Source organism: Triticum urartu, chromosome 2A, assembly GCF_056163025.1.
Source record: "Triticum urartu cultivar PI428250 chromosome 2A, HENAU_Tu73, whole genome shotgun sequence".
Classification (NCBI taxonomy): Eukaryota; Viridiplantae; Streptophyta; class Magnoliopsida; order Poales; family Poaceae; genus Triticum; species Triticum urartu.
The window spans coordinates 757,611,339-757,626,288 of NC_141874.1; the positions used below are offsets into that span (position 1 = coordinate 757,611,339).

A 14,950-nucleotide genomic window follows, 5' to 3' on the forward strand; every position below is an offset into this window, starting at 1 on the left:
TCATCGATTTTGAGAAAAGTTGACAAATTTAAAAAAGTTCAGCCATTTTTAGAAAACTTCAACTATTTTGCAAAAAAATTCATTATTTCTGGAAAAAGTTCACAAATGTTAATGTTCATTTATTTAGAAAAAATTCACATATTTTGAAAAGGTTCATGAATTTAAGAAAAGAAAAAAGAAAAAAGAAAAGGAACAAAGAAAAGCAATGGAAAAGAAAAAAAGTAAAAAGTAAAGAAAAAGAAGAAAAGGGAGAAAAGGGAGAAATATCACAACAGGTATTGTTGCCAGGGTGGTTACTACAGCTTATCTACTATCTACTACCACTATAAAAGAAAGAGAGGGACAGATCCAAACAATCAGAATCATCCATTAGCAAGATCTAATGCCCTTAATCCTTCGATATTTAACACTGCAAACCACGCATTAAGCTATCGCTAACCCAGCCCACGCCGCCGTTTAAAAACAAATACAAAACCGCCCGCACGACCTATCGCCCACTCCTCCTCCCGCACCCTTCGCCGCCCCGCCCCGCGCCCTTCGCCGACCGCCGCTGCAGCCGTCGCGGGTATAGCCGGAGCCGCGCCCCGCCCCCCACGCCCTTCGCCGCCCGCCGCTGGAGCCGCCGCGGATAGAGCCGGAGCCGCCCCGCCCCCCGCGCCCTTCGCCGCCCGCTGCTGGAGCCGTCGCGGGTATAGCCGGAGCCGCGCCCCGCCCCCAGCGCCCTTCGCCGCCCGCCGCTGGAGCTGCCGCGGGTATAGCCGGAGCCGCCCCGCCCCCCGCGCCCTTCGCCGCCCGCTGCTGGAGCCGCCGCGGGTAGAGCCGGAGCCGCCCCCGCCCGCAGGGGTCGCGTCGGAGCTGGCCCACCGCTGGAGCCACCGCTGGAACCACCGCAGGTCACATCGGAGCCGCCCCGCCGCTGGAACCGCCGCAGGTCGCGCTGGAGCCGCCTGCCGCGGGAGCCGCGAGCCGCTGGTCTCCATTGGCCTTTTCCACACCTCCACGAGCAAGCGACCCACGCGCACACCACTCTCCGCTGCACCAGGTGCTTGTGTTATTGCCTCAAAGATTGTGGTGTTAATCTTTTAGGATCACTAACTTGCTGGATTAATTTGTTCTGTCCAGCGAGGAAGTGATGGTGCACGAGGACGAGCTTCCTGGACAAGAAGTTCTCCGTACTCTTCTCGGTGATGCAAAGTTGAGGTTTGGATTTTGGCATCCGCTCTATTGCTTTGTCGGACGAAACTTAATTGTTTGTTTTTATTATAGCTTAGATCAGTCTGTTTTAGACTTTTAGTGCTTATCTTTCATTCAGGGCTTCAAACCGCACTCGATTGCAAAACAAAATTCAGACAACCGATTGCTGAATCCTAGACTTTTTCATAGTTATAACTTGTAAGACCTGCAACCATCGAATCTTTTGGTTGCACTCTCAGCTGATATATGAGATCGATCATCTCATCCTACCTGTTCGGAATTGCGGATTCCCGAGTTCCTTTTTTGATTCTGTTGATTGTAATGTTAAATATGGCTCCTAATTGGATACATACTTGTCTAAACGATTGGTGCAGCTGCAGATTCTGGAGACCGATTCTTGGTGCTGCTGCAGATCGTCTACATTGATTCTGGACGTCGATTCTTCATTACCCTTCTTATTACCATTTGCTAACTTAATCACCTCTCTCTCTCTCATGTTGGTTCTGAAGATCTTTTATGTGTCATGTCGACAAAGGCGTTTGATAAGAGATCCAAGCAGGCTGCATGTGAGGTGAATCAAGGTAATCTATATGATGTAGTCCAGGATAAACTCCTCTCCTTCATGTTGTTTCTAGATATGTTATTTTTCAGTGAATTACTACTGAAGCATTGATTTAAGACTATTCTTGGTCATGTAAGAAAGCTGAGATTTATTTTGGCCATGTGATTTCCGTAAACATATCCTGTGAACATTTTCATAGAAAGTTTCCCTCATATCAAACTTTTTTATTTCTTCTACACAGGAAGTTGGTAGAATATGCAGCCTTGATAGCACAGGTTTGTGAATTTTATGCCAGGTGAGCCTCTTTTATTTTAATGCTTCAGTCCTAATATAGCATTTTTCTAAGCTTTTGAGGAACACTATTGTTCTGTTTTCTGAGCTCTTGAGCATTTGCCTGCGAAAAAAAAGATCTATAACAATTGTCTTCTAATGCCAGTGATAGTTGTACAAATCATTTGTGCAATCATAATTTTTTTGATGGGTGATGTAGACTGAATGAGAAAACATTTAATCACAGGTTTGTTGCCTCCATGTTAAACACTGAAGAAATGGGGTTTCAGATCAGCAAGGCAAGAATAGCTTTATTGTTTCTCTATTCTTTCCTTATTCTCACACAACAGAAAAACTAAATTTATTTCTTTTGCACTTTATGTTTCTTAATGTTGTCAGACTAATACAGAAGAACAAAAAACTAACTGTTGATGTTTTGTCTGTCCAGCTAGCCGGCAAGTCAGATAAAAGTGTCATCTGATACGAGAAAGTACTACTGTTTTCATTTATAAAAGATACATAAGTGTTAATTTGGCAAGTCTGTTAGTTGATAACCTTACCTGATGTTAAGAGGGTGAGTGGTTAGTGTAAAATAACTCTGAGATCACCTCCTTTTGCAGTTCTGACCAATTTTTTCTTCATATCATTTTGAAATTCTTAGTTTGTTTTTTGAGTTATCCATATTGTACCCATGTCATGCTGAATGAACGTGCATGCTGTGAGAGAGATAGATGGAAACTGTAATTCTTCAGTGTCATTGTACATTATGTAGTGTTATATTTTGAAAATCACTGTTCCGATGTCTCATCAAGGTTGAGGCTCATATTGTTTAAGAATGTTGCTCACCAATTCACCATTGTTTTTGGCTCACCCAATTTATGTAAGCATGTACAGAATTAGACTGAGAAACACAAATCAGATATATTGGTTCACTAAACTCACAGTTATCAGGGAGAAATAACATAAACTCTTTTGTTTCAAGCATTTTTTCTTATTAAGTTTCCTATATCTGATCTACTTCACACATTATATAACTATGAAACTGCTAATAATTATTCACATCGGCATCTCTGAATTCATCATGAGAACATGGTATCTGTCTCTCCGACAATGTGTCATGATGATCTGGCTTATCTTAATGTTGTCAGACTGATACAGAAGAACTGAAAACTAACTACAGTTTGGATGTAACAACGTACACGATATAGCTCGACACCACGTAGAAGTCAGGAGAGCGCCCACGTCGCCTAGGTTGAATTCAAGTTTTGCCTCCATCTTATCCAGATCCTTGCTATTGTGGTTAGGTTTTAGAGATCAGAGTTGTTGTATCTATGCAAGTGAAGAGTACTCCATCTAAATTTGATTGCAGAACAAACAACACGTTTCAACTACATGCTTTTCAACTTCCTGCAGGAGGGTGAGTGGATTAGTCGCCGATTAGTGCCTTCACTGTTGTTGAATAAACTGGCTTCAGCTCTGATGCATGTGAACTGTGAGGTGTTTTTGGTATGGGAATGATGAGGTTCTGATGGTCTATACCTGATTGCAAGGTTTGGGTATGAATTAAATTTGCGTCCAAACTTGGCAATTATCTTCTATGAATTTAGGCATTGTTCACATGTCATTTGAGTCAAACAGAAATATGCTTCTGAAATGCTCCAATTTGCTGCTTTTCACATTTTGAGAAGGTTGTTTATTTCGTATTCATTAGGTTATGCTAAAGCAGAAGGCATTGTGCTGACATTTTTTAAGCCTTACTTGATTTTGATATGTGGTTAGCCGTTTGCCCTTGCACCAAAAACAAACACTATTCCTATGTCTTACTTAGAAGCAAAGGTGCATTAATTATTAACTGGTTGATATATGTTCCATGGTGGGTGGCATAGAAAACAAAGCTTCTTTCTAAGATATGATGTTCTGTTACTTGCAAAAAAGTGTTAGAATTTATAAGTACTTATTCAAAGAAAACAAAAACTGACTGGAGAACTGTTTGCTTCTACCATTCCTTTCAAGTTAAGGCAAAAATCATATTGGCATATAGCTTGTGCTCCTGCAGAGTTCTTTTTGTTTTGATTTTCTGTAATGTTAAAGGCATATCGAATAATGAAATTGCAATAGTTATGATCCCTAGGCCCGACAAAAAACTGACGAGAGTATTAGGCGGTGACAGGTATCAGGCTACAGCAGCTGAATTGCAAGTCTTCTGATGAGGTATTGTGCTTCACCTGATATGCTTATATGGCCGTGTACCTTGTGTGCAGGTTTGCATTGCTATCTTGAATATTTTTCTCTGTCTTTCTGAACCTTTTACTCTGCTCAGCTTCTGCGGCAAGGTGGAGCAACCTTACAGTGCAATGATGAAGAAGGGGCAATTCCTCTTCATGGTGCTTGTGCTTGGGGGTATGCATTATTTATTTGCATTGAGCTTATACTTCCTTGCCCCAAGGAGAAGGTTTCATGCCCCAAGAAGTAGAATACGTACAGACAGGCACCCATCGGGATCAAGAAACCAAAGTCTGGGCCCTGTTAACTACTCCCTCCGTTCCAAAATAGATGACCCAACTTTATACTAACTTTGTACTAAAGTTAATACAAAGTTGAGTCATCTATTTTGGAATGGAGGGAGTACAAAGCAAGTCGATGCCAGCATACATATGACAAACTGATGGGCCTGTCAGAGCGAACCCCTGGTTGAAATTTGTCAAAAGACTGGGCAGTAAACTGAGTGGTAGTCTTAGTATCTTAATACACAACTTGCCTACTATGGGAATTGTGTTTATGTTGTTATGGGATTATGGAGTTATGATCTAAAAAAATTATGGAGTTACGAGCTAAAAAGGAACTATGGAGTTGTGTGCAAAGAAAGGACATAATGTTTCTCAAATTGCCCTTTGTATCTCTATGTTTTGCACTTTATCAAAGGCGCAATTAGTTGAGCTCTCAAGCCAAGTTTTTCCAGCATGATTTCACTTATGGTGCCTTGCGAGAATTTTGAAGAAGGAAATATTTCGCCTATGACAACCTAGAACTTGCTAGCTGTGTAGTCCGTTGTTTACCATGGTAGGGTGATATCTTATTTTTTTTCTAAGTAGATATAGTTATATTTTGATATGGTATAATACATATCATTTCCTAAATTGAATAATACATATCTTCTACAAAATTAAATATCAAGAAACTGGATGCAAATTAATTGTGAAATAGTACCACTAATTTAATGATGCAATCTAAAGAACAATTGAAGAATTGTTTTTTTATCAAGCAATTCGGCGACAACAGTCAACAGTGCCAAGGTCCAGTTCATCAAGGAGATAACTACTCGTACAATGTCCATTGATACAACACCCTGGCCTGGCAAACAAAAGACGTGCGTTGATGAAGATGTGCGTTGCACGTGCTGATTACTAGTCAAGTACAAGGAGATTCTGGGTTCGCATTTCTGCAGTTTTAACAGAAAAACTTAAGAAAAAGCTAAACATGTCGTCCAACTACACCGGTTTGCGGTTAACACCTTAATAGGAAATGCCTCGAAACAGTTTGACCGCACGAGAAGGTGAGCATGTGTGCGTGCTTTTCGCCCATCCACAGACACATGTGCAAGTCTGTCGCGTCGCCTGTAGCTATCCCGCACGTTGCTAGCATGTATCCCTGTCCTGCAACGTGCTCATTCTGGCCAATCCATGCCTCCCGTCGCTCCCCTCAGTGTTTGCATATCTGACATAGATCAAATACTTGAACAAACAGCCAATGGCACACAGAAATAGATAGCTGGCGAACGCTCGTCTGCTGGCGAACCCCAGCGTTCACCAGAATTGGGTCCCCGGCGAACATTCGCCATATAACATTACCCTCATATTTCACAACATTTGCCAGGGCTATCCAATTTTATATACTATTAAGAGAATAGCAATAGTCACCAATATAATTTTTCCGATAAAGTACCGATCGTTTATATATAGAATTTTCTTTACAAGCACTAAAGAAGGATTGGAAGCATGGAGAACACGATGGTCGCTGCAGTCTACATCAAGGCAGTCTCCTCCGAACACATTTATCTTTTTATTCGAAAGGAGGAATACCCCGGCCTCTGCATTTGGACGATGCATACGGCTACTTTATTGATTATTAACACAAGACCTTACAAAGTCGTACAACAGTAAGACCAAAGCCACCATCTTCGCAACCTCTGTCGCTACTCCTATCTAACTGATGAAGGGGCGCTGATGGTCTAGGCCTAATACCAAACAGACCTCGCAGCCAAACCTAACATCTGAGACCTGAGGTCCCAACCAGGACTCCTTCCGGGTATGGGCACCCACCAGTCCGGCGTGCTCTTCAACCAGGCCCCCTGCCGGGTATGAGGCCGCCGCAGCCACGTACCATCAATCCATCTTCAGAGCTGAACTGTTGCATGAACCGTGCCAGGCCTCACTGCCATCGATGCCACCACGACGCCAGACAGCGCCACCATCCTGCACTCGTCCATCATCACACGCCCACCGGCGAGACCCCCGCTGCTCCATGCCGCTGAGACCCGCCGTTGTCGACGTGCCAGATGCCACGCCGCTCCTCCTCTTGTCCCCTCCAGCCAACACTTGCTCCAAAACAATGCCCCCAGGAGGGAGAACGACATCGAAACGTCGCCATCGTCCGATCGGTAGATCCAGATCTAGGGCTTCCCTCGGAACCTTTCGATCAGGTTGACGTGACCTGCAACGACGATGCCTCGAGAAGGGAACGATGTCCGAGACGCCGCCATCGTCCGCCATGACCGCAGTCAGACGCGATTTTCACCGGAAGCCACGGCGTCCCGATCTCGCGGTTGGCTGGAACGGAGCCCTCCGCCGAACCGGTGACGTTGCCGCCGATCCGATCCCACCGCCATGCGACGCCCCCGATGGAGATCCCGATCTAGATCGAAGACGACCTCGACCGAATCCCTGCCACCAGCACCGCCACACCGCGCCACCTCCTCCTAGCCCAGTCGCCGCCGGATCCAGCCGTCCCCGCCTTCGGGAGACCAGCCGGACGAGGCGCCCCTTGTCCCCGATCTGACGGCCCGCGCCGCCGCCACGAGGACCAGAGGAAGGAGGGAATGCCCCGCCGCCGCCCGCGCCACGCGAGCTTTCGCCCGGCAGGCGCACTCCGGCGGCGGCGAGGGGAAGGCGACGTTGGGGAGGCGACGGCGGCGGTGGCCGATCGGGATCTCCCAAGGCGCGCGCGCGGAGCGCGCCGCGGGAGCGGGAGGTGGTCCCGTCAACACCAGTTGCTGGTATCTGCTAGGTCTAGCGGATATGGAGCCCTCGCCCCTCGGTATCACAGAGGGGAGAATCAGGAACACATTTATCTCCTCGTAAAGGAAGTGCATCTCCTAACAATTCAGTCTACATACACTTGTCCTAGCTATATTTACACTTCTCACAGTAGAGTTCCTCTTCGTGGCCCTCTTTTCCACACCGAAGTTAGGGCATCTGTCTAACAGGAAGGGCGTCTCAAGCATCTCCCTCCTTAAGTAATCCTTTCTACGTGGGTCCCAGTCCAATTGATGCCTCTCACGGTAGAGTTCCTCTTCATGCTCCTTCTTCCCACATCCAAGTTGTACGTGGCTTGGGTGCAAAATCTTGGATTCATCTGGACAAAGTGTGCAGCTGCTTTTCAAGCGGCACAACGGCTTTTCTGCACAGAGAGAGAGAGTGAGAGTGAGTGAGTGAGTGAGAGAGAGAGAGAGAGAGAGAGAGAGAATTAGCTAGGAATGGACCAAGTTGTGTAGCGTGAGTGATAATAGAACCATCGCGGACGTACTTAAGATGGTGCATGATTTGACGATAAGTCTGCGTGGACACTGGACGAAGTGTAGCTCAGCAAAGAACATCTCCTCGTCGTCGCAGTCTTCCCTGCGGCGGGCGGAGAAATTGAGGTGGTACCAGACATCTTCTCTGAAACGAGTGCAGGTGGCCTTCAGCTGATCAGGAAACCAGAACATGGCATCCTGCATATGTATGCTATAAGATATGGATCTTAAACAAGCATAACTAACTAACTAAAGCAGTACTGCATGGATGCATATGTATACGCAAGAATGGATCCAGCCTGCGGATGGGTAGGAGTAGTAAGAATGGATCCAGCCTACGTACCGGGTGCTTGGAGTTGTAATGTTTGAGGGCATAGAGGGCGTGACGGCAAATGTGCAAGTTGTCGAACTCTCTGTCATCAAAGGAAACAATTAATAATAATTAAACAAAAAACAAAATTGGGATTCAACCTAATCGATGGAACAAATGTCTTGTCTTGAAAATAAGAAGAGAAAACAAGAAGGTAAAAACTTGATGAGAAGATTTGGGTCACGCATGTGCGTACTCTGGTGTGCAAGGGTGACGCGCATTAAGCGGGGGGAGATCAAATGGAGGTAAAACCCTTGGGATCATACGCTGCGCCATCCAATCCAGCAGCATCTGCCGAGCGGAAGAGAACCAGGCTCCCATGGAGTCGGTGGATGGATCCTTCTGCTGTGCGTGCTGCCTTCCACTCGTCCGCGTCGCCGGTGGCGGTCTCGAGAGAGGAAGAGGCGATGGGATCTGTATATATTGTACTAGGCCGGAAGAAAGAGAGGGAGAGGCGAATACAAGCACAGAATCGATCGGGGATCCTAATCCGAGCCGGATCTAGACAGGGCGTTCCTAAAAATTAAAATAAAAATCTAGTCGGGTCGGACCCAGAAATCAGAAATCGTGATTGATTGATTCTGATTAAATCTGACGCTTTTTCGTCGAAATCACTTTTTTTTTACAAAGATCACTTCCACCTCTCCAGGTTGCGACAAGTGACACGCTGCAGGTGTGTCACTTGTCGCAACCTGTGAGTTTTTCCATTTTTTCGTAGATACGTTTATTTAAAAGTTTTATCTCTTAAACCATGCGTAAATCTCGAACCATTTTCGTCGTTGGATTCCTCGCATTGAGATATTCAAAACGAAATCCAATGTTGATAGATTTTGACGAAGAAAAAAACCGGACGAAAAAACCGAACCGGGAGCACGGGTTTTTTCCTTTTTCGTGACTCGCAAAAGCACAACTGTGCCTCTCGCAAAAGCAAAAAAAACAGAAAACACGTTTTTTCATTTTCAAAAAGCACGGCGGTGACTCTCGCGGAAGTAAAACCGGGCCTCTCGCGGAAGAAAAAAAAACAGAAACCATGTTTTTTATCCATTTTCGAAAGGCACGACCGTGACTCTTGCGAAAGCACAACCGTGCTTTTCGCGGAAGCAAAGCCGTGACTCTCGTTAAAGAAACAAAAAAGGAAACGCGTTTTTCTCACGCAAATTTTTTTTCCAAATTTAATTTTTTAACCAAAAGCTAAGGAAGACCGGTGAAAAATCGAAACGTTGAAAAAAATCAAAAAACCGTTCAAAAAGCAGAAGACATGTGCGAAAAAATAGAAAAATTAAATCCAAAGGGAGTGTCCAGAGCGCAACACGTGGCGGGCGGCTAAGAGCGCATCAAGTGACGCTGATTATTGCGAGGCTCCTCAAAAAGCGCTCGTTAACTCTTTTTTTTAAGACAAAGAGCGCTCGTTAACTAGTTGCTCTCTCAAGCCCTGTCCCAAGATGGATCCATTGAAAGCAAACCTAGCGCACGACACAAGCCCAGCCATCAGCACTTCACCGGCCGGGCATATGGGCCAATACATGGCTTTTTTTGTGGGTGAATGGCTTGAAGAAGAAAACGTACTTTGAGACTTGGGTAAACACGTGGCATCTTCTGTTTCTCAAAAAAAACGTGGCATCTTCTGGAGAGGGTCTCACGGGATGGAAAAAGAGACCCGGTCTCACAGCATTTTTTTTCCCTGGAAAGGGGCGACCAAGTTAGACAAAATGAATCGTACCGTAAGCATGTTTAGCTGATTATTACCGCCTTTTTATCTAGCTGATGATGAACATAATATTATTTTCCAGTAAACTCTCAATCTATTCATAAACTCTCAAAGTAGTATAAAAAACTAAAAATAAAAATTACATCCAAGTCCGTAGATCACCTAGCGGCAACAGCAAGCACTGGAGCGAGCAGTACACGTGTCGCCATCATTGTCCCTCCCTCATCGGAGTCGGACAAACCTTATGGTAATAGATTGGTCACACTTCAAATGTCCGCATCCACAATCAGGTACCTTATTTGTAAATTCTTAAATCCATACACTGTCAGGCAACATAAACTAAACTTACGTACTAAATCTCTGCCCAACACATAGCACACGGCTACTTCATTATAAATGTCATCGGACTACCAAAAATTAGCATGTTCTACATATTAGAGCTATAGGGAAAGTTCACCCACGACTATCCTTGCCCTTGCCATCTTTGTCGTGGAAGTACTGATCAAAGACGCAAAATGTATCGAGGCTGATCTGCTCACTACAGGAGCTGTCAGATCCGCCATTTGCTTCCTCCTTCTCCTCTTTGGGGTCAGTCCGGGAATGGCACAGAGCAGAGCTCCTTGTCGTCCAACTCGACGGGCTCCGCGTCACTGCCGAATGCATCGTCGGCTACATGACAAAGAGGGACGGAACAAGGAGGGAGGGGAAAAGACAGGTTGTGAAGTGCGAACTGTTCAAGAGGGTTCGACCGACGATCTAGGATTCGTCCAAGGTGGGCTATATGTGGGGGTGTAGTGGGGCCAAGATGGGCCGGTCAGATGTGGCGGGCGTGCCCGGGCCTCCTCATATATGCCATAGAAATGGATTGGATATGATGTGTGTCGTTCAGACCGGACGTATAGGGCCTGTTTGAGCAACATTTGGGTCGTGATTTTATGATCGGTCACTTACAAGACCATCCACCGGGATGTATGGAGCGATCGAGGAGCCTAGATGCTCTAATGTAGACAATTCACCTTTTCACAACCCATCCTTGCGTCACCAGAACAAACTGTCACGGTATAAAGTGCGCGCTTAGCCGACCGACTGCTTTACATGCTGACGCTGCTAAATTCAGAAGACGAGAGATCCTCAAGATTTCCCTTTTATACCCACCTTTTATTTATCTATCATATATCCTATATCTACTGCCAGGTGAAGTCACGAACAGAATCGTCCTGCCAAAATAGAAACAGATGAGTCGGAAATTCGTAGGGCATGCACCTGCCAAGCCCTGCAAGGGCTATAGATGTGCACCAGACATGTGGTGCGCCACTATTATATAGTAATGGCGCACCATGAGTTGGTGCGTCATTAATGTGGTAGGCACTAATGGCGCACCAGACCCAGGGTGCGTCATTAATAACAATTTTTTTATTTTTTCAAAAATACTAATGGTACACCAGGGAAAAGTACGCCATTAGTAGTTTTAATTAATAATGGCGCACCTCCAACACAGTGCGCCACTACTATTTTTTTTTGCAAAACTACTAATGGCGCATCTCAAGATGGTGCGTCATTAGTAACCAGGGTTACTAATGGCGCATTTGTGGATGATGCGCCATTAGTAACCCGGGACCAGCTAGATATTTTAGACAGCCACACCTACACACTCACTTTTCTCACTTCATTCTTCCCACCTCCTCCAAACTTGTGTCAGCTGCCTCCTCCTCCTCACCTCATTTGCACCATAGATTCATTAAAATTAAGTGGTTAAATTACTTTTTTTGATAGGTAAGTAAGGGGAAAGCTATCTTTATGTTGTAGATCTACTTTTTTCTCCCTCAACAACGTGCACATGCACTTTTTATGGCCTTGTTAGATCTATGTATATTTGTGGTGATGCATATATGTTTGTGTTTGCAGGTACCGGTATTTGAAATGCGATAGTTGCAAATATTTTGCCGGAATGTTGATTCATTTCCGTTTCGATGAGAATTTTAGCACTATGCATTCTTTTTGGTCCTATTTTTAGGGAAAGTCATGCCAATTTTTTTCTTGGTTCTAAAATATCGTTTTGCTCTACCCCACAAGCGACCATGGTCCACACGATGACCGAAGGTGTTGTGAATAGGTTTTGAGCTCCGCGAAGGCCGAGATGCTTCAAAAGAACGAGACGGAGATAAGATGTCTATGTCGAAGATGCAAGCTGAAGAGCCTTATTGCGGACCCGGATTCCGGGCAGGTGCGGGACCACCTGCTCTTGCGTGGTTTCATGGATGGCTATCGGTGGCAAGGTGATGAAGATGACTATGAAGTCGTGCATGGTGGCCGGGCAAGAAATGAGGAAGGGCAGCAGACAACCACCGCGGCGAGGGCCGGCGAGAAGACGAAGAATCTACAGGACATGATCACGACGGTGATGCTGTACACAGTCATCATGTAGAAAATGCCGGACATGATGATGAGGAAGGTCAAGACGAAGGGCATGATCTTGAAGATGAAGATGCCAGAGCAGACGACGATGGAGGCTGGGTGCAGGACCCTCATATTCAAGAGCTGCTTTTCAAGAAGACGGATAACGCAAGAGCAGCCGCCCGAGAGAAAGCCAAGCTGGATCAACTTGAGATAGACGCGGTTACTCCATTGTATGAAGGATGCAGGCTCGAGGATACCCGCCTGAAAGTAACGCTCATGGCTCTGGAGATGAAGGTAAAACACAAAATGACCGACGCATGCTTCGACGAGAACATGGCATTCTGGCACGGACGTCTTCCCAAGGGGAACAAGTGCCCGACCAGTTTCGAGGAGGCGAAGAAAATCGTGTGTCATCTAGATTTACCGCATGTGAAATACCATGTGTGCATGAACAATTGCATCATTTATCGGGACGAGCACGCGAGTCTACCATATGTCCGGTGTGCGGCGTCACTCGATACAAGAAGAGGAAGAAAGCTCCTCGAAAAGTGGTGTGGTACTTTTCGATCACTCCTCATCTGCAGCGGTATTTCGCGGACCCTAAGGTGGCAAAGCTTCTGCGTTGGCACGCGGATAGGGAGGAGAAGAAGCTAGAAGATGACGGAAATGATCCGGAGATAAATAAAAAAGACAAGATGTTGAGTCACCCTAAGGATGCGAGCCAGTGGCAAGCGTTGAACTTCGAAGACCCAGAATTTGGGAACGATCCAAGGAACATTGTGCTGGGCGCGAGCACCGATGGAGTCAATCCGTTTGGCAGCCAGAGAAGCACACATAGCACCTGAACTGTGTTTGTGTAGATGTACAACCTTCCCCCTGGTTGTGCATGAAGAGGAAGTACATTGACATGAGTATGCTAATTGAAGGGCCGAAACAACCAGGGAACGACATCAATCTGTATCTGGGGCTGCTGAAAGAGGAGCTAGACACACTGTGGAAAACGCCAGCCAATACGTGGGACGCCGCAGAGAAAGAATATTTCCCTATGATAGCCACACTGCTCACGACGGTGCACGACTATCTCGGTTATGGATATCTCGCGGGGCAGGTGGTCCACGGATTTTCTGGATGCGTCAGGTGCATGGATGACACAATGTATCACCAGCTAGATAAAGATCCCGGGTCTTCGAAAACCGTGTTCATGGGACATCGAAGGTGGCTTCGCGACGATGACCCGTGGAGAAAATGCAAGGATCTGTTCGATGGTGAAACCGAACCCCGAAGACGCCCGCGTACGAGGAGCGGCGAGGAAATATACGAGCTGTTGAAAAATTGGAAAGATTGCCCACTGCCGGGAAAGAAGCAAAAAGCGCCAGAGCCGGGAAAGAAGCGAAAGGCGCCAGAGCCGCTGCTGAAGGTATGAAAAACGAGGTCTGTTTTCTGGGACTTGCCATACTGGAAGATCCACCGTGTGCCTCACAGCCTTGATGTCATGCATATCACGCAAAACATGTGCGAGAGTCTGCTTGGTACCCTGCTCAACATGCCAGAGAGGACCAAAGATGGGCCGAAAGCAAGGGCAGACGTGAAATCAATGGGCATCAGGGAGGAGCTTCACGCTAATGATGATGATGATGATGAGGCGAAGCAGGACACAGAAAGTCGTCGCAAAGGCAAAAAGGCCAAGAAGACCGGAAATGACTACCCTCCCGCGTGCTTCACTCTAGGTCAGGAGGAGATCGAGCAGTTTTTCACCTGCCTCGTAGGAGTAAAATTTCCTTACGGTTACGCGGGGAAGATAAGCAGATACCTAGACCCAGCGAAGCAGAAGTTTAGCAAGATGAAGTCTCACGACTGTCACGTGCTGATGACGCACATACCTCCAGTTGCAATCCGTGGGATCATGGACGCGCACGTCCGTGAAACGCTATTTGGCCTATGCAACTTTTTCGATGTCATCTCTCGGAAGTCGGTTGGCGTGAGGCAACTCAGAAGGCTACAGGAAGAGATCGTGGTGATACTATGCGAGCTTGAGATGTACTTCCCGCCCGCATTCTTCGACGTTATGGTGCATCTGCTGGTCCATATCATGGAGGATATCATCCAACTCGGGCCGACGTTCCTGCACAGCATGATGCCGTTCGAAAGGATGAATGGTGTCATCAAAGGATACGTTCGCAACATGTCACGTCCAGAGGGAAGCATAGCCTGGGGCTTTCTGACCGAAGAGTGCATCTCCTACTACACGAATTATCTAGGCATCGAGAATCCCGTTGGTCTGCCCGTCAACAGGCACCTCAGCAGGCTCACTGGATGGGGTCACCGTGAGGGTCGCCGCGAAATGCATGTCGACTTCGAGGGTTGACTCGCCGACTTTGAAAGAGCAAACCTAGTCACGCTACAACACATAGACGTGGTCGATCCTTGGGTGGTAGAGCATAAAACCTTTATTGAGAAGACGTACAATGACCGAGGCCAACAGAGGACGGACGGAGATATAATCAACAGAGCACAACTCATATTTCACGCGTTGGTTCAAGAAAAAGCTTCTGTCGTACCATTTCCATGAGGATTCTTCCACGGAAGAACAACTCATATTCGCCTTGTCATAGGGCGCCGAGCACAACTTGGTGACCTATGAGGCGTACGATATCAACG

General features: G+C 46.3%; 1 long non-coding RNA gene across 5 annotated transcripts; it reads left to right on the plus strand.

Annotated features, from left to right (window-relative positions):
* The first annotated feature begins 482 nt into the window (after window positions 1-482).
* On the plus strand, window positions 483-5,044 carry LOC147987886 (uncharacterized). Of its 5 annotated transcripts, none has more exons than XR_015617736.1 (6): window positions 483-1,042; window positions 1,123-1,200; window positions 1,575-1,775; window positions 1,998-2,051; window positions 2,274-4,237; window positions 4,347-5,043. It is a non-coding gene; the product is annotated as an uncharacterized LOC147987886 (long non-coding RNA). The 5 variants fall into 5 exon arrangements; XR_015617735.1 differs by having other exon boundaries at window positions 1,123-1,775; window positions 2,274-2,600; window positions 3,440-4,237; window positions 4,347-5,042; XR_015617733.1 differs by having other exon boundaries at window positions 1,569-1,775; window positions 4,347-5,041.
* The last annotated feature ends 9,906 nt before the right edge of the window (window positions 5,045-14,950 follow it).